The sequence below is a fragment of the Vigna unguiculata genome, chromosome 9 (genome assembly GCF_004118075.2).
Source record: "Vigna unguiculata cultivar IT97K-499-35 chromosome 9, ASM411807v1, whole genome shotgun sequence".
NCBI classification, from domain to species: domain Eukaryota; kingdom Viridiplantae; phylum Streptophyta; class Magnoliopsida; order Fabales; family Fabaceae; genus Vigna; species Vigna unguiculata.
In genome coordinates, this window is record NC_040287.1 from 22,769,454 (window position 1) to 22,794,652 (window position 25,199).

The 25,199-nt window shown below is 32.8% G+C and overlaps 1 long non-coding RNA gene across 5 annotated transcripts; it reads right to left on the reverse strand.

Annotated features, from left to right (window-relative positions):
* Nucleotides 1-16,358: 16,358 nt before the first annotated feature.
* LOC114164045 lies at nucleotides 16,359-19,332 on the reverse strand. Of its 5 annotated transcripts, none has more exons than XR_003599465.1 (5): nucleotides 18,786-19,332; nucleotides 18,465-18,688; nucleotides 17,680-17,925; nucleotides 16,808-17,101; nucleotides 16,359-16,720 (listed from the first exon to the last, which is right to left on the reverse strand). It is a non-coding gene; the product is annotated as an uncharacterized LOC114164045 (long non-coding RNA). The 5 variants fall into 5 exon arrangements; XR_003599464.1 differs by having other exon boundaries at nucleotides 16,607-16,682; XR_003599467.1 differs by lacking the exon at nucleotides 16,359-16,720 and having other exon boundaries at nucleotides 16,722-16,950; nucleotides 17,063-17,101; nucleotides 18,786-19,327.
* Between the last annotated feature and the right edge of the window lie 5,867 nt (nucleotides 19,333-25,199).

Below are 25,199 nucleotides of genomic sequence, written 5' to 3' on the forward strand. Positions count from 1 at the left end.
ATGAAGATGATGACGTGGCAGAGTCTAAGTGGTCAATTTGGTGAGTGGAGGATTATGACACGTGGCAGCTTATGGTTGGCTAATTTTAAAAGGTGAGGATTGCCACATGGCATGATCTGGTTGAGTGGAGTTTAAGTGGTAGGAGGGGTGCAACTTAGTGAAAACTGGGGGTGCAGAACAGGTTTTTGTGGTCCACTTGAGGGAGGAGTGTGCAAATAAAATCTGGGGGTGCATTTAGCTCCTGATTTATTCTTTTTCAGAATTTCTTGATTTTGGACTTATTTTGTAACTTTGAATATTTCAAAATCACACTATTAATTGACCAAAAATAAATTCCAGCTGCATTAACAAACGTTAAAATATCCAATAATATTTTATGCAACTAAAATCAATTTTTACGCCACTTTTACCAAACTTACTCAATAAATCCAATAATCATAAATCCTAATTAAATCAATCTTTAAGCACAGAAAATTCAATTAAATCCCCAAATTTAAATATTAAATGAGGGCAAAAATTTGAACTCATCACACACCCACACTTATCCTTTTGCACTCCTGGGCAAAATTGAATAATTTCAAAACTTTTTTTCTGATGTCTTTTATTCCATATTTTCAGTGGATTAAAGAAATGAATACCAATGGAAACAGATCAAACTTCTAGAAATCATGTTGTCATGCACAAACAAATGGATAAAATTCTGTTTTTCACACATGAGTTAATCTTTTGAGTTTACAAGATAATCAAATATGAAAGAGAAACACTCAAGTTAAATATATATTTTCTCACCAAGATTCGCTCAAGTGTTTTGGCTTGTGTTTTCACTCAAAATACCCATGCAAGTAAACACTCTCAATGCTTAGCAAGACTCTAATATTCACAGCTTTCAGAAAACATGCATTCAAAAATCATGAGGACTTTTCACAGGTTATAATGAGGCCAAGGCAAAGGTAGGAAAAATTTTAGGATTTGCGTGTTTTTGAAATAGTAAGGAAGAAAAAGTTATGGAGCATAGTTTCAAAAACAATCTCTCTTCTTTTTTTTTTCTTTTATCCTTTGTTGCTCTTTTTCAGACAGCAATCATTTTTCATTTCAACACTCTGTCATCAACAATTATTTTCCTTTTGCCATTTTTACAACTTTGTGGGGGAAATACTCACCCCCACAATTTATTCCTCAACCAATCTCAACATAATCCATTAGCTCCTTCTTTCTCCCTAAGGTAAGGAAAAACATGGTCTTTTTCTTTTTAAGGTTTAACAATATGCTCAAAACAAGAAAAAGAGGTTTAAGCTCAAGGGGCTACCAATGGATCAATGTTATGGTTAGCTTATTTGGCCAAGTAGCTAAAAACAAGAAATGCCTCAGTCATATCAAATCATGCATGTTCACCTAAGATGCAAAACAACTGAATCAAGCTAAACATTTGAGTACCAACAAGACATGAGCAAATCACACAAGAAAAATAGGAATGACACATGGTAGTTCATCCTTACAATAAAGCTCAAAACTCACAAGGTCAAAAACTCTTTCACAAAAGATTTATTCCAGAAACTCTCAAATCAACTCAATCAAGTAAATCACAGAAACAATCTATTCATAGCACACTCTCAATTAATATAACATAATTCATATGTTCACAAATACATTGTTCCAAAATCCACCAAATTCAACATAATAAATTTTACATCAAAAGTCTAAATATGAAAACTCTTTCAAAAGCCCAGGTAGCCCCTGCACTCCACCTCTAAGCATCTCCTGGCTCACCTGTCAAATCATCTGCTCCTGGATAACAAGTTATCCGATCATCGCCACACGCACATAGAAAAGGGTGAGCTATGCACAATACATAAAAATATATACATGAAATAAATATGTCACCCATCCCAAAAGAAAATAACATGACTAAGTATTTCATTGTTTTCAAATTACCCATCCATGATCTCATAGTCCTTCATGAGTCATATACATGAACTAGGTCCTGGAACTTCACTATGCTCCCACGAAACCAACCCATTCGTGGTCCAACCCTACGAGCCTATCCTGCTCATAGTCCTGCCCTACAGACTCCTCGTCTGTAGTAAATCATCCAAGCCTCCCACGCTTGGACCATGGCACACACGTAATCACCATACTATGGACTCCTCGCCCAATAGCAGTCGACAAGAACATAACAATTCCTTGCCTATCGTGCGGCCAACGCATATAATCACCACACTAATGACTCCTCGCCACTTAGCAGCCGACGGGAACTTCACAATTCCATGCCCATCATGCGTCCAACCAACAAGCACATCCCGAACCCCTATTGGACTTATTCCTTCAAGCCCAAACACCACAAACACATGCATATAACTTCCTATAATGAGGAAAGAGTAATCAAACCAGCACATAAAGCACATATAAACATAGTAATTCGCATAAACTCGCTTAAGCCAGGGACCCTCGCCCAAGTTAAACCCTCAACCTCACTTAGGCTTGATGAAGGATTAACCCCAACCAAGGATGAAGGCACATGCTTAAGAAGACTAAGCATGTTTAGAAAGGAAGTTCACTAATCCTTCATCCCTTTTCATTTGTGTTTATTATTTTTGATTCCCAAAGTTGACTTAGTTGAATCAACTTTAGTTGACTTGTTGACCTTTGACTAGGTTTGACTTATTGACTATAGTTGACTTGACTTAAGCCAACATGCTAATCTATGTTTATTTGCTTTGTAGGTTAATTAGGAGTAAGAAAGCAATGCTAGGTGGCACATAGTGATTGGGGAGCATAAATGATGTGGAAGAGAGAGTAAAGCAAAGGCATAAAGCATAAAGTAAAAGGCATAAAGCAAGTGTACCTATGTACCTTTGGTCTCCTTTGTTTTTAGCACTCTTTGGCCACTTTTTGGAGACATATGAGACACATTCTTTGTCTCCTTTTGTGCTAGAACGAAATTAGCCTTGCACACACCATAGCTAGCTCTTTTGTCTCTCATTTTTGTAACCTTATTTGACCTAGTTTCTAGAAGCTAGGGTTAGGTTTTTGTAGAGACATCCTTAGGTATCTTTTATTTGCTTAGAGGCCATAAACTCTTCTATATAAGGGGTGCTCCTAGACATGTAAAAGGGTTGAAACATTTTGAAGTAAAAACACTCTTGTGTCTCAACCATTTGTGAGAGTTTCCTCCCTAGGGAGTGAATACTTTTAAGCCTTATCTTGCATAGCAAGTGGCGGCACACATCCACTCATCTTCAAGGTTGCCATGGCTTCTAGCCTAGCCTTGTAGTGGCGTGTTTCTCACATTTTTACCATTTCTTTCCTTTCCATTTTATGTTTTCTTCTTCCTTTAATTGTTCTTGGTTTTCTATGGTTTATGTGCTTTTCATTTCCTTTTTGTTTTGAATCAATCCATCATCTTTTCTCTTGAGCTTTGTGAAAGGAACCTTCACATCTAGATAGCTTGCTATCTTAATGTCCAGTGGGGATTTCGCTTAGCTTTCTTAATCAACTCACACCATATTCAGTAATCTTAAAAGAAAACAACATAACCTTCATCATTTGGTATCTAGAGCTTTGGTTGTCCTTGAATATGGTGTTTTCATGTTCTAACCTTGTCTTGTGTAGCTATCTTTGAATGGTCCACATAAAAACAATGCTAGCAGAAACTGTTCACGGATTTTAAAAGATTAAACTGCACCTGCCTCAGTTGTCCAAAAATTACGTTCTTGATGTCAAAAGAAAGCTCTGTTAGTCTAGTTTGTAACAAAAAAAGAACCAATGCATTTGGAGTTCTGTGGAGAGAGTTATGATTAAAATAGTAAGCAAAGGTCAGAGCTGCCGAGAATACGGAAAACAACATTTTCAGGTTATGTTGTGGCAATTTTGGCTTCGGTTTTGTGACTCTTTTGCTCCTAAATGTTGTTAGATAACATGTCTTTGTGTGCTTAATCATTGACCTTCATTTCCAAAAGTTTAAATGCATGATAGCAACATGTTTGAGTCTTTAAATGCGCCTAACTTTTGCTTGAGTCATATGTCATATGTTAGCTTGAAGTTTTCTTATTCTTGTTTTTCCAAGTATTTGAATCTTGCTTTCACTTTATGTCTTGCTTGATGTATGCTCCATGAAATTAATTTTGGCCTAAACTTGAGGAACTAAGTGTTCAAGCCACTAAAACTCTTTCTCACCATTTTATGAAACTAGTTGTGAAAAGAAAAAAAATTTTGCACCAAATATTGTCTAAAAACCGAGAGCAATCTTGCTCATTGGTGAACTAAAAGTGTGTTTTTCACTAAGTGTTATGCAACTAGTTTCATGCTTGAGAAGTGGGTGATATTGGCAAATTAGTTCCATGCTTTAACTTGGTTATGATCTTTCTTGGTGTATGCATGATTTAAGACTTGAAGATGCTTGTCAAGTGCTTTCCATAGAGTCTTTAAAATGTGCTTTTCTTGTTTTAGTCTTGTTAAAAGTTTTGTCTCAAACTTTTCTTCTTTAGAGTTTAGCTTTCCTTGTTTTTGTCTTCTTGCTTGTCACTAGGTGTTCTTTGTTTTGTCTTAGTAGTTTTCTTTTCTTGAAACTCTTGGGATGTTGTGGCCGAATCACTTGTCTTGCATTTGAAAGGTTTTGAACAAGTTTTTAAAAGTGTTTGCTTCACTCCTTTGGTGGATTTTGAGTGCTAGCCTTGCCTTGTTACTTTGGGAGAGTGATCTAAACACTTGGGTTACATTTTTGGGTTGGATTTGGTCTCGGTTTTCATGTTGTCTAACCTTTAATCCATTTATTTTGTCTCGGATTTGAGTGTTTTTGTTGTAGGAATCATGGCAAGTTCATCAAATGCACCTACACTAAACAAAAACAATACATTGATGAGATTGCTTCGGGATTTGGAGTTGTCTAGGAAGGAGGCCTTTGAACAATTAAGAAAAGACAAGGAGCAAAGTGACCTAAGAATCCAAGAGCACATTCAAAGGCTTGAAGCTAAAGAGCAAGAAAGAGAGGCTAGGAAAAGAGGGCATTCTAGGCGCAACCCATCACAAGAGAAGCAAACTCCAAAGATTCCTAAGTTCTATGGAGGAAGTGATCCCAAAGTCTTCCTTGATTGGGAAGCTAAAGTTGATCAAATTTTCAATGAAAATCATGTAAAGGATCAAACACAAGTTGATCTAGTAGTTTTAGGATTTTTGGAGTATGCCAATACTTGGTGGCATAAAGTTTGTAAGAATCATGACCAAGGGCCACCCGCGGCTTCTTGGATGGACATTAAAACTCTTATGCGCGCTAGATTGTTCCTCCCTCCTATAGGAAGGAACTTCTTTTGAAGCTCCAAAGGCTTCACCAAGGTTTATGAGTGTGAGTGAGTACTTTAAAGAATTAGAGTCTCAAATGCGTAGGGTTGAAATAAAAGAGACTAACAAGAGAAAATAAAAAGATTTGTGAGTGGTCTTAGGAGAGACATACAAGACCAAGTAGAGTTGTATGAGTACTCCACTCTTGAAAATGTTTTCACACTTGCCCTTGGGATTGAAATTCAATTGAAAAGAAAAAGAAGGGCAAGGAAGAGTTACTCACCCAACCACTACTTTAGTCACTCATGGAAGGGAAAGGATAAAAAGAAACATGATAAGTTCCCTTCTAACTCTCATCAAGAACCACCAAGTAAAAGTAAGTCACCAAGTGATCACATTTACCATTCCACTTCTCAAAGATCAAGTTCCATTAAATGTTTTAAATGTTTGGGTTATAATCACATTGCTTTAAATTGCCCAACAAAAGGACCATGATCTTAAAGAAGAGTAATGATGTTGAAAGTGAACACTCATCTCCCCATTCTCTTTCAAAAGAATCTTCTTCCTCTAGTAAAACTAAAATTTTGAGAAAGACCCTATGTTATTAAGGCGCATGATAGGTCAAGATCAAAGTGAGCTTGAGCCAACTCAAAGAGAAAACATTTTTCAATCTAGGTGCAAAATTAACAAATGGGTTTGCTCTCTAATTATTGATGGAGGAAGTAGTACCAATGTAGCTAGCACAAGGTTGGTGGAAAAGCTTAGCTTAGAGACCATTCCTCATGCTAAGCCCTACAAGCTTGCTTGGATAAGTAAAAAGGGAGAAATAGATTTCAATAAACAAGTCCTAATTAACTTCTCTATAGGAAGCTACAAAAGATGAGGTGCTATGTGATGTTGTTCCCATGGAAGTCACACATATCTTACTAGGTAGGCCATGGCAATTTGATAAACAAACCTTTACATGATGGCTATACCAACAATACATTTTCTTCAAAATGGGAAAAAGACAACTTACTACCTCTATCACCTCAAGAAGTTAATAAGGATAGAAATATAATAAGAAAAGATAAAGAAGAAAAGAAAAGGGGCAAGCTTTCACCAAGGTTTTACTTGCCTACAAAAAAATTCTTCCAAAGCAAGATGTGCATCACTCTTCCTTCTCTTCCCAAGCCAAAAAGGAAGGCCCAAAGCATAAGCAAGAGAGGAAGAGTAGTCTAGAAAATAAAGATGGCCTAACCAAAGCTAGGGGTAATACCCTTAGAAAGGATGGAACAAAAGCTCATAAAAGGGAGGCGCAAAATCCTCCCCCAAATCAAGTCAAGTTCCATCCACAAAGGCTTCAAGAATTTGTGGTCAAATCTCTCCAAGAAGGGGAGGATGATGAAGGATTGACCCCAACCAAGGATGAAGGCACATGCTTAAGAAGACTAAGCATGTTTAGAAAGGAAGTTCACTAATCCTTCATCCCTTTTCATTTGTGTTTATTATTTTTGATTCCCAAGTTTGACTTAGTTGAATCAACTTTAGTTGACTTGTTGACCTTTGACTAGGTTTGACTTATTGACTATAGTTGACTTGACTTAAGCCAACATGCTAATCTATGTTTATTTGCTTTGTAGGTTAATTAGGAGTAAAAAAGCAATGCTAGGTGGCACATGGTGATTGGGGAGCATAAATGATGTGGAAGAGAGAGTAAAGCAAAGGCATAAAGCATAAAGTAAAAGGCATGAAGCAAGTGTACCTATGTACCTTTGGTCTCCTTTGTTTTTAGCACTCTTTGGCCACTTTTTGGAGACATATGAGACACATTCTTTGTCTCCTTGTGCTAGAACGAAATTAGCCTTGCACACACCATAGCTAGCTCTTTTGTCTCTCATTTTTTGTAACCTTATTTGACCTAATTTCTAGAAGCTAGGGTTAGGTTTTTTGTAGAGACATCCTTAGGTATCTTTTATTTGCTTAGAGGCCCATAAACTCTTCTATATAAGGGGTGCTCCTAGACATGTAAAGGGTTGAACATTTTGAAGTAAAAACACTCTGTGTCTCAACCATTTGTGAGAGTTTCCTCCCTGGGAGTGAATACTTTTAAGCCTTATCTTGCATAGCAAGTGGCGACACACATCCACTCATCTTCAAAGGTTGCCATGGCTTATAGCCTAGCCTTGTAGTGGCGTGCTTCTCACATTTTTACCATTTCTTTCCTTTCCATTTTATGTTTTCTGTCTTCCTTTAATTGTTCTTGGTTTTCTATGGTTTATGTGCTTTCCATTTCCTTTTGTTTTGAATCAATCCATCATCTTCTTCTCTTGAAGCTTTGTGAAAGGAACCTTCACATCTAGATAGCTTGCTATCTTAATGTCCAGTGGGGATTTCACTTAGCTTTCTTAATCAACTCACACCATATTCAATAATCTTAAAAAAGGAACAAGATAATCCTTCATCAGATCCAATCATATTCTTCTTGTTATTCATAAATTAAAGTAATTTGGTATAAATAGTTTATATCATTAAAATAACCAAATATAAAACAAAATAATATTATATGTGTCATTCTCAATTTTTCATTAATAAATTCGTCATTCGTATTTCGTATATATATTTGCTTAAATATCTCATTAATGTGTACAAGACGATCCAACTCTTTTTTCTAAAAAATAAGCATTAACCAAATGCAATGTAATACCACGGGTTTGGGTCAGGTTGGGTTGGAATCACTACAAAAAATTGCATTTAACGGGGTTATTTAGCGAAGGTTAATATAACCTTAGCAATGGATTAACTTAATTGAGGTTTTTAAAATCTCCGTAAAATTCCAAAGGTTTAGTGTTAAACCTCTATAAAATAGTGTAGGTTTTCAAAACCTCCGTTAAATTACAAAGGTTTAACTTTAAACCTCTAAAAAATAGTATAGGTTTTTAAAACCTCCCTTAAATTACAAAAGTTTAGTGTTAAACCTCTAGAAAGTAATATAGGTTTTAAAAATCTTTGCTAAATTACAAACATTTAGTTTTTAAACCTCTAGAAAATAGTCTAGGTTTCTTTCAAACTCCATAAAATGTATACAATTATTACTTATAATATTGTTTGCCAATTTATTTCTATGAAATATATGTAATGTTCCTTAAAAATTATTTATTAAAAAATAAATGTAGATTATTTTCTTTTAAACAAAACCTTCCACAATTAATTCACGTGAATTTTGTTATATAAAATTATCCTAAATTAATTATACTTGTTATGATTTATTTTTTTAATAATTAAATTAAGTATTGTTATCAATTAAAGAAAAAGTGTTTTATTTTTATGATAATTTTTATTTTAAAAAATATGAAAGTAATTTTATAATAAATAAAATTAATTTGCAGCAAACTAAAGATCAATTTTCAAATTATAAGACATTCTTCGTCTCATATCTGTCAAAAGTTGTCCATCCTTTCTTCTTCAACTACTAGTACTTTTCGCGATTCCTAACAACAATCTTACGCATTTTGCTTTCTCCTTTGCACATGGCAACATCATTTTTCTCAGTCTTTCGCTCCGGGCACATAGGTTTGAATTTTGAATATCAGTGGTTCACTCTCTTATAGGCACAGTGGTTCATTGTTCTCTCGTCTCCTCTATCAACTTTCGTATTTTTCTCGTGCACGCTATTCTTTTTTTCTTAGGGTTTATCATCATCTCATTCAATTAATGCTTCGTTTCCATTTCGTTTTCGTTTTCGTTTTCAGGTGTTGGCTCCTCAGATTTTTTTTTTTAATTTTTTTATTTTAATTATTAGGTGTGAGGTTACTCGAGTGACTTTGCTTTTGGAATGTCTTTCAAATAGGTTTGGGAATTTCGATGAGGGAATGTGATTTCTTATCGCTCAATGTTGCAAACAATGATTTCTTATCAAACAAAAATTCAAATTGGTCGTAGAGTACTTATTGCACAACAATTTAGTGGTTTGTAATTTTTTTCATGTTTTCCTCTTTTGGCATTTTTCGTTCTTCTTTTCTTCTGATCTTTATTCTCTCTAGTTTTTAATTTTCAGGGTTGTTCTCGTCTTCTTAGTTTGCTTATTTATTCTCGCTCTCAATTTCACTTACAATTTTCGTTTTTAGATTTCATACAATTATCAATATAATTTTGATCTCTTTTTCCGGTCTCCTTTTTTCTTGAAGCAGTGTGGTCTTTCTTCTTCTCAGTAAAACGGTAGGAGTATTTTCCAATCAAACTTTGATTTATAGGTTGTAACTTGTTATTCTATTGATTTTCCATATTTTTTCCACCCAAACCTTAACCATTATTAGGTGTATTTATGATTAAAATGAAAGAGTTCTTTAAGTATAATTTATGGTAGAAGGTACTCCTCACACTTTAGGAGAAAATTTTTTGTTTATTATATTTTTCTCTTATTCTGTTGTTTGATATAGTTACTATTCTTTTCAATATTATTTGGTTCAATTTTGATTTCTGGTATAGATAATCTTGATTTTTGAAAAGTATACGTGTGTGTATATATTGTTTTCTTTTTTTTATCTCTTAGGTAGTCAAATTTTACAGAATTGTTACCATTTTGGTTGAAAAGAATTCTAGGATTTCTGCATCTATGATTTCAAGCTTCACAACGAATCCTTAAAGGAAGAAGTTGGCTCTGGCTCAGGATGGAGTTGGATTAGTGAACCCATTGGAATTTCAAAGGATGATTCATTCTCCAAATTTGGATTACTGGAGCAAATAAATACAACAGCTGATAAAAGTGATTATTTGTGGTACTTGTTAAGGTATACAATATGCCTTTAAGGCTAAGGAGTCTTTCTTCGGACTTGCCTTTCACTATAACACGTAACACTTCAATATTTTTCTACAACATTGGTATTGAAGATGATGTTGGTTATCAAACTGTCCTTCACATTGAATCCCTTGGTCATACTGATGTTGCTCCAAAATACTGATGTTGCTCTCACTGTCTGTATTATTGAAGGCGTGGCTCCACTTTCCCTTTCCTCTATGCTTTCCAGGTATAATGTTTCCTGCATTGGTAACGTGATGATGGATGAAGTTTGAATGAAAACAAGGTGAAGGGAAAGACAATGTTAAAATGTTTTGCAAAATCAATATTGAAATGGATAAATGTCTACATATTTTGAAGTATATTATTAGTTCTCCATCAGCATCTGCTGTTTTTAGAATCAGTCAATGCTTTTTGGCTTTCGAGAAGGGAGACAAATGATGGAAAGAAAAAGAAAACATGGTTTTTTGGAATATACTAGGTGCTACCAACACCTATGCTTTTCAAGCACTGCGGTTTTAAAAATGAACAAATTTACTGTTCATAACTATTTGTTATTGATTAACAATGAAATCATTTACAGACATTGAAAAGTGTGGATCCTAAAAGAGTAGATTATACTATATTTCCTTCTAAAAGCTATGATAAGAGGTAAGTGCCACACATAATTTCATTTGGCTTATCAGTATATGACATAGTTAAACATTTTTTTAAGAGAAACTCAATGATTGAGAATTGCATAACTCCTAAGGTTCTTGGCTTGTTTTTGGTTCACATAATATATTGTGACGCTTGCCATGATCTCATTCCTGCTGAAACATGAATGTGATATGCTAACATATGTGTGTGTAGATTGTGCAATGGAGTGTGATGCATGGAAATAGGGAATGATCTATGTTGTTCCAACGAAGAAGAGAAGTGCAAGAAACAGAAAAGTGAGCATGCTTCTCTCTTTCCATTTGGACTAGCTATACAAAATGCAAGGTGATGTTTTAAACCTAGAAATGTTATATCACTATGTAAACCTAGAAAACAAGCTAAAACTAGTAAAAACAGGACATGAAATTTGCTAATCCTAAAAGTAGCCATTAAAAACCAACTAAACTAATTCCTACAAGTTTTAAACAACAAAAAGAGACTAGAATAAAAAAAACTAATGAAAATTATGCAGATTTCAAACATTAACCTTTGCACTAAAATTTGTCTAACTCTAGAATCCTAATATGAACAAGCTATTAAAACAACTAAATCTACTTCTTTGTGCCATAAAATTAAAGTATTTACCTAACCAATCCAAAACAGTAAAAAAATGGAAAACTCGATTTCTAAACATGCACTTTAACTAAAAATCCTATTAATAAAATCTGTAATAGACCACCAAAACAACATAAAATCAAAGATTACTAATGCTAAACATAGAAATCCTAATTTGACACTACTCATGCAAGTTTAAAACAATTAAAGGAAGTTAAAATCCATGATGAAAACTAAAAATATCAAAGAAATATAAAACTGCATATGAAAATCAAACTTTATTAAAAAAATCAAAATGAGAATCGTACATTAGTAAATTCTAAACTATCTCTACTCTTAATTCTACTCCAATCACTAAAAAAATATATTATTTAGTGGAGGTTATTTTTTCAATCTGTGGGGGTTTTCACCCTCCGCAAATTAATTTGTGGAGGTTTTCTAAACCTCCAAAATTAGAGTCGTCACAAATTATTTGCGGAGGTTTTGGACGACCCCTGGTATCCGAGTTATATTGTGGAGGTTGTTTTGTGGAGGGTTTTAACCTCTGCTATTTCCAAGTTATATTGCGGAGGTTGTTTTGTGGAGGGTTTTAACCTCTACTATTTCCAAGTTATATTGCGGAGGTTCTTTTGTGGAGGGTTTTAACCTCTTTTATTGGTGACTATTATTTTGTGGAGGTTTCAAACCTCCTTTATTTACGATTACACACCTGCATTTATAATTTATTAATTTAATAAAATTATTTTTATAATAAAAATAAATAAAATATATAAATTCAAAAAGTACACAAAAATGAACTAAAATTAATTTTATTGATGATTTGATAAAGTGTTAACAATTACAATATAAATATTAAAAAAGAAAATACTTAATGTTGAAAAAAATATACACAAAAATCAAATAGCTGGGAGTTCCATGCGCGGGTGAGAATCAAATACAACTGCATCCGGTGTCCACCTACACACCATTTCAAATCAAATAGCATGAATATACAAAAATAATTAATAGTGGTGAAATGAAAAAGGATAGGAAAATTACCTTCTTCTATCGTTGGCGTTTACGAAGAGAGGTGCATAGCTAACTGATAACGCTGTCGTTAACGCGATCAAATTAATACTACTAAACTATAGCAACTTCAGTATTGCTAAGATAGTAGTTAAGAAAATAGAAAGGGTAAAGTAACCCTGAGTCGTCTCCCAACGAACACAGAATTGATTTTTAACAAATTAGTTCTTATAAAACTATACAAGAGTTAGTCAAATAAAATTATAAAATATGAGGGATAAAGATAAAAAGATAAAAAGTCTCAATTAAATTTAAAAACCCTTGACTCATATGATCAATATGCATATAGATTTAAAATCATTACTTTTTATGTGATTCAAAGATAAAAGACATAGATAAATTAAAACCTCAACAATAATAAAAAGAACAAAGAAATTAATTCATTCTAACCTCAGAATCCATAATGAAATTACATTGGAATCAACCCAAGAAGTTTAGCAATTCATGGAATACAAAATAAAAAGAAGAATAGAGAGAAGAAAAGATAGAGAAAGGAAACGAAATTAGGCACCCCTAAGGGTTCCAAAACTCCGAAGTCCCGAGCTTGTCCTTCTACTTCTCCCTTGGTCTCTTTATATAGGACTTGGACTGGGCTTTTCTGTTGCTAAAATCTCTCAAATATATTTTAAAATAAAGATAAAGATAAATATTTAAAAATATTTGGAGAGATATAGACCATTTGACAAATATGGTTGGTTGATAATATCAATATCTAATATAATTAAATGAATTAATTACTTAAAGATATATGATAAATTATCACCAATTAGTATTTGTATTAATTTTCCAAATCAACCCTTTGCAATCTCCTTAAATTATCTTCTAAATAATCCAATATCTTCAAGATATATTTGTTTGTTGTGGAACTAAAAAGATTCAAGAAGATATTCTCATATTTAAAAAGATTTGGTAGTTATTATCTTTTAATATTTTATGATATAATTAAATAAGATAATTATTTAAAAATATCAAATAAAATATCTAAGGATATATTTTTCCCAAATTATCTTCTATCATAAAGATAAAGAAAACCGCAAGGTCCAATTTTTTTGTTCCTCTCTTCTTGGTTTAGCCAGACTTATTCACTTTTTCAAGCTTTTCTTGCCGTCTTCATGCAATGCTTGGCTTGAATTTTTGTGCTTTTGATAATTTCTTATTCTTGGATTTATCTTTAAGGTTTCATGAAGCTTTAATCAATTTATTTCCACACCTCCATGAGCTCAACTTAGCTGCAGCTGCACTAACACACCTCAAAATATCCAAAGAACATTTATGCAACTAAAAAGCTATTTTTAACATGTTTTTGTATCTCATGCTCAATAAACCCAATTATAGGAAATCCCAATTAAATCAATCTTTAAACACACAAATTCAATTAAATATCCAGAATTAAACACTGAATGAGGACAAAAATACGCGCTCATCACTAACCATGTGGACGACGTCACTGTTTGAAGAAAAAGTTAGAAATGGGAAATAGAAATTAGAGATAAAATGAAGAAAAGGACACATATAGAAAGAACCTATTCTTTTCCAATCAATAAGATGAACAAGTGGCATTCGCTTGATAAACCACTCCCCAAGGCCCAGGACAGATGCACCCAACCATAATGACAAGAAAACCCCAACCAAGAAAATGAAAGTTATGGAATTAATGAAACCGAGACCTAACCAAATATTAGCAAATAGAGTTAAAAAAGTTTCAAACATCATTGATGCTATGACTTTTCTGTACACAAATTAATGTTGGAATGAGATAGAATAAGAACTAATGTTTGGATCTTTGACAACTTTAAAGTTGTCCACAATCATCCCAAAGCGGCCCATGACAAAATTGCTCATATCTTTCAGTTTCGCTACATTAAGAAAAATCTCTATATAAGCAAATTATGATAGTAAAATATACCAAATCATTAGTCACAAAATAAAGCACTTCAACACAGTCCAAATGAACTATTCAAAATTTACGATAGCACGTAACCTTTATAAAACAGAACAGTAAATATTCACTGTTAACCAACTTGAATAAAAAAGAAAAAAATCAAAACCACCAAGCAAAACTTGCATCAATGCTTAAGCACCTAACAAAGGAAAACCATACAAGTTAGAAGACAAATAATGAATGAAAACAAGAATAAACTTTTTCTATAAGTTAGAATAATAAAGCTGAAGAAGCATAACTCAATTATAGTTTCAAGACAAAATATTAACTTCAAGACAGAAAAGAAAATGTCAAATTAATGGTTCAAATTATAAGGAATTAATAATTAAGCTTTTGTATATGATTTCATGTTGTATATCAATCACATTCTATATATATATATATATATATATATATATATATATATATATATATATATATATATATATATATAATTGTCTCAAAAGTTAAATTTTCAGGAATCGCATTCTAAGAAAAATATAATTCCTTTTTTCTTAAAAAAAATACACTATAAGAAAATTTTAAAATAATTACCAATTTTAGAGATAAAAAATAATTAATTATTATAATGACTAATTTAAATACAAATTTATAAACTATAAATCATTGATACGTATAAAATTTATAATTGATTGTAAATATTATAATAAATTTAGTGTCTAAATTGATCTCTAATTAATGATCAATTTATACAATAATTTTTTAATAATCTAAATTTAGTAACTATTATTAGAGACTAATTTAATTACCAATTTATAAATTAATTATAATTTTTTGTTTATAATAAAACTATTTCATATATTAATAATATTTAGTTTATAAATTAATCATTATAATAACTAAATTGGTTTTCCTAAAATTGATTACTATTTATTCATTTCCTATAATCTAATCGGTTAAGTTGATACTTTTATAAATAAAAAAAAGTAAAGAATTTAATAGATTAGAATATAACATTATTCTGAAATATAAAAAAAAAATATAGAAGAAAATTGCATCAATGTTGAGCATCTAACAAAGAAACCTAAAGTAGGGAAGGTGAAAAAAGAATTGGTTTTTAAATAATAAAATTAATACTTTAAAATTTTTCCAAAATTTATCAATTAGATCAATAAATAATTTCTTTAAAACACAATAATAGATGAAATAAAGAGATAGAGAAGAAGATTTGAACACAAGTATTTATACTGGTTCGGATCAAAAGACCCTACATCCAGTTGTTAATCTCTTAAAAACGAGATTAACTAAATCACTAGGAAGTAACAAATTTACAATCAGATATTAAGAGTGTAAGGAAAGAAAACACCTCTCTTGAATCACACAAGAGATGAACACCTCTCTGAATCACACAGAGAACCTTGACCTTAGCTTTCCTAGCAACAGCAGCAGCACTCAATCTCCTAGAACACCTCTCAGGAAAAGTTATCGCTCTACCCACACTAGGTTTTTCAAAGCTTCTATTGAGAACACTCAGAGAACTCTTTTGCAGTCACAACACTAGTACTCTAGCTTCTCAAAAGGTAAGTGAGAAGTAACTCTGAGGTTCCTTAAATAGGGGTTCTAGAAATTAGGTCAAAAAAACTGAACAGTCGCGCCCAACTGACCAGGATAATCGATTATCACTAGTGATAATCGATTATTCAGTGTGGTTTATGAAAACAAATTTTGAGCAGATAATCGATTATTCAGTGTTTTCTTGAAAAAATGGTTCAGCTCAGATAATCAATTATTCTAAGTGACAATCATTATATTTGTTTTTAAAACACATTTTTCTTGTATAATAATCTAATAATCTAATTTTTTTACAAGATAGCTTTAAACACTACAACACATGGTCTTCATATTGGCTTCCAGATGGCTTTCATGGCTTTTTATCATCATCAAATCTTGCTCAGCATTTAGGCTTGTATTGCTTTTGCCAAAGACCTAATAAAATAAGTTAAAGACTAACCCCTTCATATTTTAAATTTAAAATCCAAATTAAAATAAACTCTCCTTTAATTTCATTTAACTAATCCAAAGAATTTTGAAAAAAAAACTCTTACAAAGTTGAACTTTATTTAGAGATTTGAATTAAATATGTTTTTTTACCAATTCCATATTAACCCATATTAAGGTCTTCCCTGCAGAAAAAAAAAAATGCCTTTAGAAGAACAATTATTCAATTAAACTACAGATTCTATTACTGACCTGGAGGAAGTGATTACTTCAAATCTATTAGCTTTCTTTGCGTCAAACACACAAAGCATACAAGTAATAGCCATGCTCGTGAACCATAAGGACTTCCACCTTTCACTTCCTCCATATTTTCAAACTCATGGTTGTATGTAAATCTTATTCCAAATGGAACAAATACCATTCCACGGTGAACTAGAGGGATGATACCATCACAATCAGTAAATAATGTACTGAAAATTTAAGAAAATAAACTCTTTCATTCAAATCAAGGAATTGGGAATTATAAGAAATTACAATCAGAAAGAGGGTGTTATTACATTGTAGTCTCTTCTTGACCACCTTGGTATCGAGTGCTGGAGATAATTCCAGCAGGTTTGCCGGCAAGCTTTTGTGTTTTATAGAGACACTCAGTGGCATCAAGAAAAGCCTAAAATTGAGAAGCCATCATTCCACATGTTATCTACAATTATGAGGAGCATCAGACAAAGCAGAGGTAGGAATAAAGGTGGAATTTAGTTTGGGAAGCATTGAGATACTCGCTCACTCTTTCAACCCTTAGGAGAGAAATCTACCTTGATGCACTTGTGTTTCTTCAAATCTAGTGACTATTTCTGAATTGGAGAGAAGACAAGAAAATTCTAAGAGGCTACATAAAAAAGAGGGTGGAGAAGAAGAGTAACTACTTATTAAATATAACACCAATAGCATAGGAAATAATGAAAAAACTAATGATGGATATAACCCTTATATATTACCTAAGCAGCAACAGAAATAAATTTAGAACTTACCATGACCTGGTCTCCATTCCAAATACAAGGAATGTTGGTGCAGAACATGCAAGAAATATATTACCCTTATCTTAACTATGTAAACTTCAATTCTCATACTATCACTCTCATTTACCAAGACATCTAGGTAACCACAATCTCTCAAAGAAGCATTTTATTCTGCAGTAACATTAGAAGTGTCTTTAACATTTTACTGACTTAGAATCATAGTAATATCACATCAATATTAACCTCAACAACTTGTTCTAAACAACCAAATGAAAAAGTGATTGTAAAAGAAAGAAAGAGATAAAGAGAAAGTGAGAGGGAACTTAGTGATGGGACCATGAGGCTTGACTTTAACAACTCCTCTTATCTGGAACTATCAACACTATTTATCTGTATTATGAATTTGGTAAAACCTTTTCATTCTGAAGCTCCTGTAGATGCGACTTGAGTTCCCCCAATTTCTTTGATGTCAGATCACTTTGATTTACATCTGAGTCTGTGACACTTGTGTACTGTCCACAACCTGCTATTTCATCACATATCTGAGAAATTTGGGACTTTATCTCTAAAAATTCCTTTATTCTTTCATCCTTCTTTGACCTCAAATCCTCTAAGACAAGTTTAATGGCAGCTAATTGCTGCTTCAAGGATCCTTTTCCCTATCGAATGCAGAAAATTAGTCGAACAAGTACTTTGTCAATTCAATAGTGTGACGCTAACTCTAAAGAGGGAAACACAAGATCTTGTAAATAACAATCAGAAATGGCAATAAAAAGTAAAAAAATGAGAAGAAATAATCAACTATTGAATATTTAATGACTCCAGTAAACATAGCGTTCAAAATTTAATGAAACTTAATTTTAGAAAAAATTTAGAAAAATAGAACATATTTGTGGAAATTCACTTCGAAAAATTAATATACAAACAGGAACACCTATCCTCCTCTAGTATAGCCATTATTAAGAGTTAAGACTGCATACTCTTCCTATCTCCACAACATGGGAGAGCCAAATATTTGATCTTCAATTTATGCCAAGGTTACATTTTCAATTTCCAGTGTTCATAAAAGATAATAGAAGACATCATATAGCACATTCTAGTTCTTGTTCACATCACAACTAATAAGCATCTGCCACCCATTAATATAAATTACAAGTTACAACGACAGAAAATGAACTAGCAACGTAACCAAACCTACTCGTGGGAGCATTGTAGATTCCCTAAGGGAAGAAACAATATTAGTTGCTTGAGCTTCAGCATCTGCCACCCATTAATATATGTCAGCCTTGTGCTTCCTCGTCTCCTTAACTCTCCTGTGATAAATATCCAAGCATTCTTGCTCCAGTTGAAGAAGCATGTTGTCTCTATCATTGTCACTCTCCCCAATCTCATCCCAGAAAGAAAGAGATAAATAGTCTGCTACTGTAACAAATTATATGTTTCAGATGTCACAGTTTTCACCTAAAAATTTAAGGTTTTGGAATTATAATTTATCTATGACATTGTGACAAACACTTACCACAACCATAGCGCCATGACCTAGCCTTTCTGCTTCTTAATGCAGTGAGGAGAAGGCCAAATGAAAGGACTAGAGCAAACATCTCTCTGCATATCAAAGAGGGTTAAAAAATTAGGGTCAAACCCACACTCACTAAGAGACGATCACTGAGAGACGAGCAACGGCCAACAAGCATTGACGACGACCACTGGCCGATGAGCGATGACGGAGATGACGAGCACTGGCAGATGAGCGAGGACGAAGATGAATATCGGTTTGATGGATCCAAATCGAACTTCTAGAACGAGCTTTCAAAACGCCAATTTGATGACGGACCTTTCTGAACAAAAACGAAAATGCTAGTGTTTGGATATTTAGGAAAAAATTTAGGAGAGTGAGTGTAAAACCTTGGACGGAGATGAGAAGATGAATGCTGATTTGATGAATTCAAATCGAGCTTGACAGAGCATTCTGAACAAAAACGAGAATGTGGGTTTGGAAATGTGTGGAAACCCTTGAGTAGAGCGAGAATGTAAAACTCTGGAAGGAAAGGTTAAAAAAATTAGGAGAGTTAAAGGTGTAGAAATCTACGGAGGTTATAAAACTTTTCAAAAAATAATTAAAATCCCCACTAATCTTAACACTTAGACAACTTAACACAACCATTTTAAATATTATTGTTTTGTGGAGGGTTTTTATAACCTCCAAAAATTAACTCCCACTAAATAGTAATTTTTTTGTAGTGAATGGTTTATAAAATATTATATCCATATCTACGCAAGTCTAAATCAATTCATGAACGCTCAAGAGAAAATTAAATTCACAAAATAGCACCTTACTAAAATTTCTACTACTCAAACCTATGAAAGCTTAGTATAACAAACAGATTTAAAGCCAAAACTGAAAATAGAGAATTAAAATCCTAATCAACTATTTCTACATGCGAAGAGTAAGAATACAACTACTAAGTAAAGCTAAATTCTAGAACACTACCTATGATTATCAAACTAATAGGACAAATAATAAGGTAAAGCTAAAAAATAAAAACTAAGTAGGTAAAGAAAGAAATGTAGAACCAACGTAGCTTTATTAATTTATAATAAGTGCCTGAAAAATAAGAAACCAAATCAAAACTAAAAATCAGAATTAAAAACTAAAACTAGTTAGTAATATCTTAGTGTAAAACTGGCCAGCAAAAGAAAAATCAAGTTAGATAATATGTGAAATAGAAGGCCTCAAAATATTAGAAACAATGCAAGTTGTGAAAGAAAAGATAATGAGTTTGAATGCTACACGCAAGGCAAGACAAGAAGCAATGGCTGAAGAAAAGGTACTCCAATAAGATTATTAAGGCTATAATTTAATGTAATCTCTTATAGAATCTACAATAAGATTGAAAGACAAATATTTTTACGGTTTTGCAGGATGAGAAAGAGATAGCAAAAGCTAGATATCATTTAGAATCACGATTTAATCCAACTAATATGATTTTAGGTAACTGATTATATAATTAGACAACTGTTTCGAATGGTGACAACATATAATTGGACAAAAAATCAGTTGTTTCTCTTTATTATTTTCCTAATCACAATTATGCTGACATTTCATTTTTATTTCTACCATATGTCTATTTACACACTGCTTGCACATGCTTTGATGTAGATCCAATGGAAAGAAAGTAGGTTGTGTCTAGCAAGACAAGGTCTAAGCTCATCCAAAAAGAGGAAAGAAAGCAGGTTGTGCTGAATGGTTTTATTTTTCAACCTAAATTAAAGGACTAAACTAAGTTCTTAAAGACTTTGTATTTTTTGTGCCTCTTATACTTGTCTTCATTTCCATTTGTATTAAAATTCTTGCGTTATGATTGAGGTGCAAAAAGAGAAGTACTCATCTACATGCATTGTGAAACCCCTTTTATTTCCCTTTCTCTTCTCTCCACTGCCTACACACAAAAGCTATGCTCTCCTAAATGCTCACTCTCTGCATCCACCTTCAGAATTTTCCAATCCTCTCCAACCAGAAAACTGCAAATTCTCATTCTGATCCACCCTCTCTTCTTGTTGCAGCCAGCAACACTGAATCTGGAACTGAATTTCTCACTCAAGTTGTTCTCCCCTCCCATTCTTGTAAGTTCACTTCAAGTCTTTCTCTTATCTCCGCAAATTCGAACAATGGAGCATCTCCTTCTTAAAGTCCTAAATGAAGTCCTATTCTCACTCTAAATTTATACTTTCCAGCTTCGTAGGTTGTGTGATGAGGGGTTCCTTTGTTGGAAACGCTTGCTTCTTGGAGATTTCATAAGGTAGGGAAGCTAGCCAATTTTCTCTAATTTTCACATAGAAGTCTTCTAATGGGTTGAAAGTTCATGATTTAGGACTGAGTGAATGTTTGATCGGTATGATTGAATATATGAGTGATTGTGCAAGAATCTGGTGTTGTTGCATGTTGAAACAGATTGGGAACCTGGTATTTTCGCCTAGGCGAGTAGCTCTCGCCTGAGCGAAAATGCCAGGAATTCACCCCCTGGAACTGTACAAGTCTCGCCTAGGCGAGCTGGGTTCGCTTGAGCGAGAGAGGCACTCTCGTGTAGGCGAAACAGTCTAGCCTAGGCGAGAACTCGCCCAATTTTAGAGTTACCCACTGTTTGAGTCTCGCTCAGGCGAGAGTGACCCGCCTAAGCGAGGATGACCCTCCTGCCCAGGCAAGATCCTCTAGCTGAGCGAGTTCTTCTGCAGAATTTTGGTTTTTCCTCTGTTTTAAATATTGAAAGTTATCATGAATAAAATATTGTGATGTCTGTTGTAATATGCTTGAATTCTTGTGATTAGTAGAATCTATAGTAGAATTGAATGAAAACAGATTATCGGGAGGTATGGGAGCACTAGAATTCAAGGGAAATTCTAGAGGTTAAGTTATTGTATGTAAGAACATGAGGACTCCTAAATTGGTTGGTATCCTGAAACTCCAATAATCATTCACGCTCAGATAGAGTAGAATGGATTATGTCGTGAGGAGTAGCAGGAGGTCCTAGTCTCTAGACTTGATCAAGTCTTAGACGCGAAGGGACTTACCCTGTGAGCGGTCGGGTGATAGCCCCATGTGTCCATACTCTACAGAGTTTGGGAACCGTTACATGTGCAAGCCACCAAGAGCTCCAATGTTCCTTACATAATCCGGATATTGAGTCTAAAGTTATGGTATTATACTGTATCATGAGAGCCTAATTAGTTATGATGGATGTGATGAGTTCTGATTATGCTTATTATCAAACTGCATGATTTCTTTCAATTAAGTTAGCTTACCCTTTTTGCCTATGTTTGTTTCCTCTGTGTTTTCCTTTTCTTTTGCTATGATCGCCTTTTCGGTGTGAGCAGACACCAATGCAGGCAAAGATACTCCTCTCCGTGATAGGAGTTGATCTGTGGTTGTAGTTATCTAGTAGTAGTTGCTACCTCATGTTCTGTTAGACTTTGGCGTTTTGTTAAACCCTTTTTACTAGTATTAGTTGTAATATAACTAGTTGGGTATAGTTAAATTTTTGGATGACTGTATTGGTATACTTATAGTTAAACCTCCTCTCTTACTATCTGATTTGGGTTATCATGATATGATATGTTATTAGTAGTGAAAGGCTATTAAATGGGATGTTACATGCATTGCATGTTTCATGTTATGAACCCCTTTCTTTTTGGCTTTTCAGCTTCGATTTCTTCAGTTTTGAGATCCCTTCTTTCAATTATATTTTTGTCTTCCATCGTAATGAAACCTTTGTTTACAAAATAGAACTTATCTCGTATGTTTAATTGTTTATGATTTATATTTTATTCTTTTTATAACTTTTCTTCATTTAGAAAAGTCAGAGTGCTGCTGAACTTGTTTTTTTTTTTGTATCTTCTATGCTAGGAAGCTAAAAAATTGGAGCAACTTTTCAATGCACAGATACATGTTGGAGAGAAACGAGAATCTTTATGGGGCTTTCCAATATTTTGATAAAGATGGAAGCGGGTAAGTCCATCTATTATGAATTCGAATTTGTTCTTCAATCTGTCACATTATGGAAGTAATCTTTTTCCTTAGTATGCATTCTCAGCCTCAGTTCTTTGGTTTTTGAAGTTCTTGTTTTCCATATTAATCTTTGGATTATTGGATTCAGATTTTAGACATGAAGAAGATCATATACCATAAATCCTATTTCTTGCTAAACCAAATAGCACATTCATTACCAATCATTTCATTAATTAATGAATGAATGTCTCTATTTAGAATTCGAAGATAAATGACACATGTACCCTGGTTTCTTTGTTTGATTCCATCACAGTTATATCACAAGAGATGAACTGGAAATAACTATGAAGGAGAATGGTATGGGTGACAAGGCCACAATCAGGGAAATTATATCTAAAGTTGACACTGATAAGGGCAGAGAAACCAAAGTTGCTTATAGTTATATTACCACAAAGTTTAAGCAAACAACCTCTCGAGAGTCAGGAGCTATTGTCTAAAGTAAGATTTAGTTTGAAGGTTTTATTATACACTTTCTTAAGGGTTGGAATATAAGTGTTATACACCTTTCAAGGAAAAAAGCTATTTTATTTGCTTTGCTTATTGTTAATTGTGGTAGATTTTTCGCTGAACATGTGTCCGCTCTGTCTATAGGATGTCTATTTACCCTGTTGTAAAAGGGATTTCTTTTGTAAATCTTTTTTCTTTCATGCCCTACTCAGAATTTATTTTCCGTTAGAGAGCTAGCTATTTTCTGCTAGTTATAAATGCTATAAGTTTTAGGTTGTTATTATGTTGTTTCTAAATTATGTATGCATGAGAAAAAGATTTGGTTAGTGATGAAGTTAGTAAGATTGTTTTAGTGGCTTATTGATATTCCATTACAGAGCTTTGCTTCTAGACTCATATTTCACTTTTATTGCTATTATCTTTTCAAGATGTATTTCTGATGGTGATCTTGACTTTTATACAATTAAAGGTGTAAAGGATATTTCTAAATGGTTAAAAGAAACCATAAAGTGTTGAAGGATGTATGAAAAACAATCTCAAAAGCTTGTATGGGCCTTGAATTAAACCACAACAATAAAATAATAGTTGTTCAGCTTTTGGATTCTGAAATCAACGTTGGAAATCTATGGATTATTTGTTTACTGTCTTTGGATAATTGGTTTTGAATGGAGGATTCTAGATTCTTTGGAATTTGGGTTTTAAAAGTGCACAAGAAAATCCTTGAGTATTGCTATGATTTGACATGTATCCTTTTATTGAATCAGAATCCTAAGGGTGCATGCAGGAGAGCACCATCTACATGTAATTGTTTCATTTGAAGTCAATGCATTTCACGGTTGATTCAAAGGACAACCAAGATGTCCTCTGCCTTCAGTGGTAATCACATTTTATCTCTTAAATCTAATCAATAATGTAATGAATATTCTTGTGCATGAATGAATGGCTTGACATTTGATATGTTGCATTTGATCTTTTGGTGTCTTGAGATTTGGCTGTGCCGTGAAAGTTGAATATTATTGGACACTATTAATGTTGTTGTTGTGTTGTTTTGGATTATTTTCTATAAGTAGGAGTAAGAAATGTAATATATTTTTTTGTTGATAGATTGAGTGTTTTTATAATGTTTATGTGTTTTTTTCAATTTTAATAATAGATTATGTTCTAATATATGTCACTGCATTAAAGTCACAATTAGATGAACAAAATAAAAGAAATGAAGAACGTGACAAAAGACTTGATGCAATCATGAACTTCTTTTCTCAAAATTATCAAAGTTAATTGCCTCCTGAGTTGACTATGTTCAATCCTGCACTAGTAATGTTTAAGACTGCATAACTTCTTTTATTTTTCAGAGTTTACATTTGTAATTATGATTCACATTTATATTGTAGGTTTCTAATCAAGGAAGTGTGCCAACTAATACAACAAGTTCTGGACATGAGGAAAATCATATGTGATAGTTGAAGAATATAATATAATGTGGAAGTTAGTTGAATCATTTTATGTTTTGAGAACCATTGCAATACTTCATGATAGTTTTTGCTGACTAATATTGTACTTGAATTTGAATTTGTATATTTGTTATACTTTGATATATACATTTAGTATATATATGAATTGTTATAGTTTGTTATACTATGAATACATTTTGTATATGAGTTTATATCTATTTATGTATAATTTCATTAAATATAGATTAAAAAAATAAAATAAATGTAAATAATTGTGATTGAAAAAATATATATATGAATACATAAATGATAAATGAGTAAAAAAATATAATAATAATAATTTAAAAATCTATGGTACTTTATGGAGGTTTTGAAACCTATAGTATTTTACGGAGGTTTGAAGTCCAAGGTATTTTAGGGGGTTTTGAAACCCCATGGTATTTATGGGGGTTTTGAAACCTATGTTATTTTA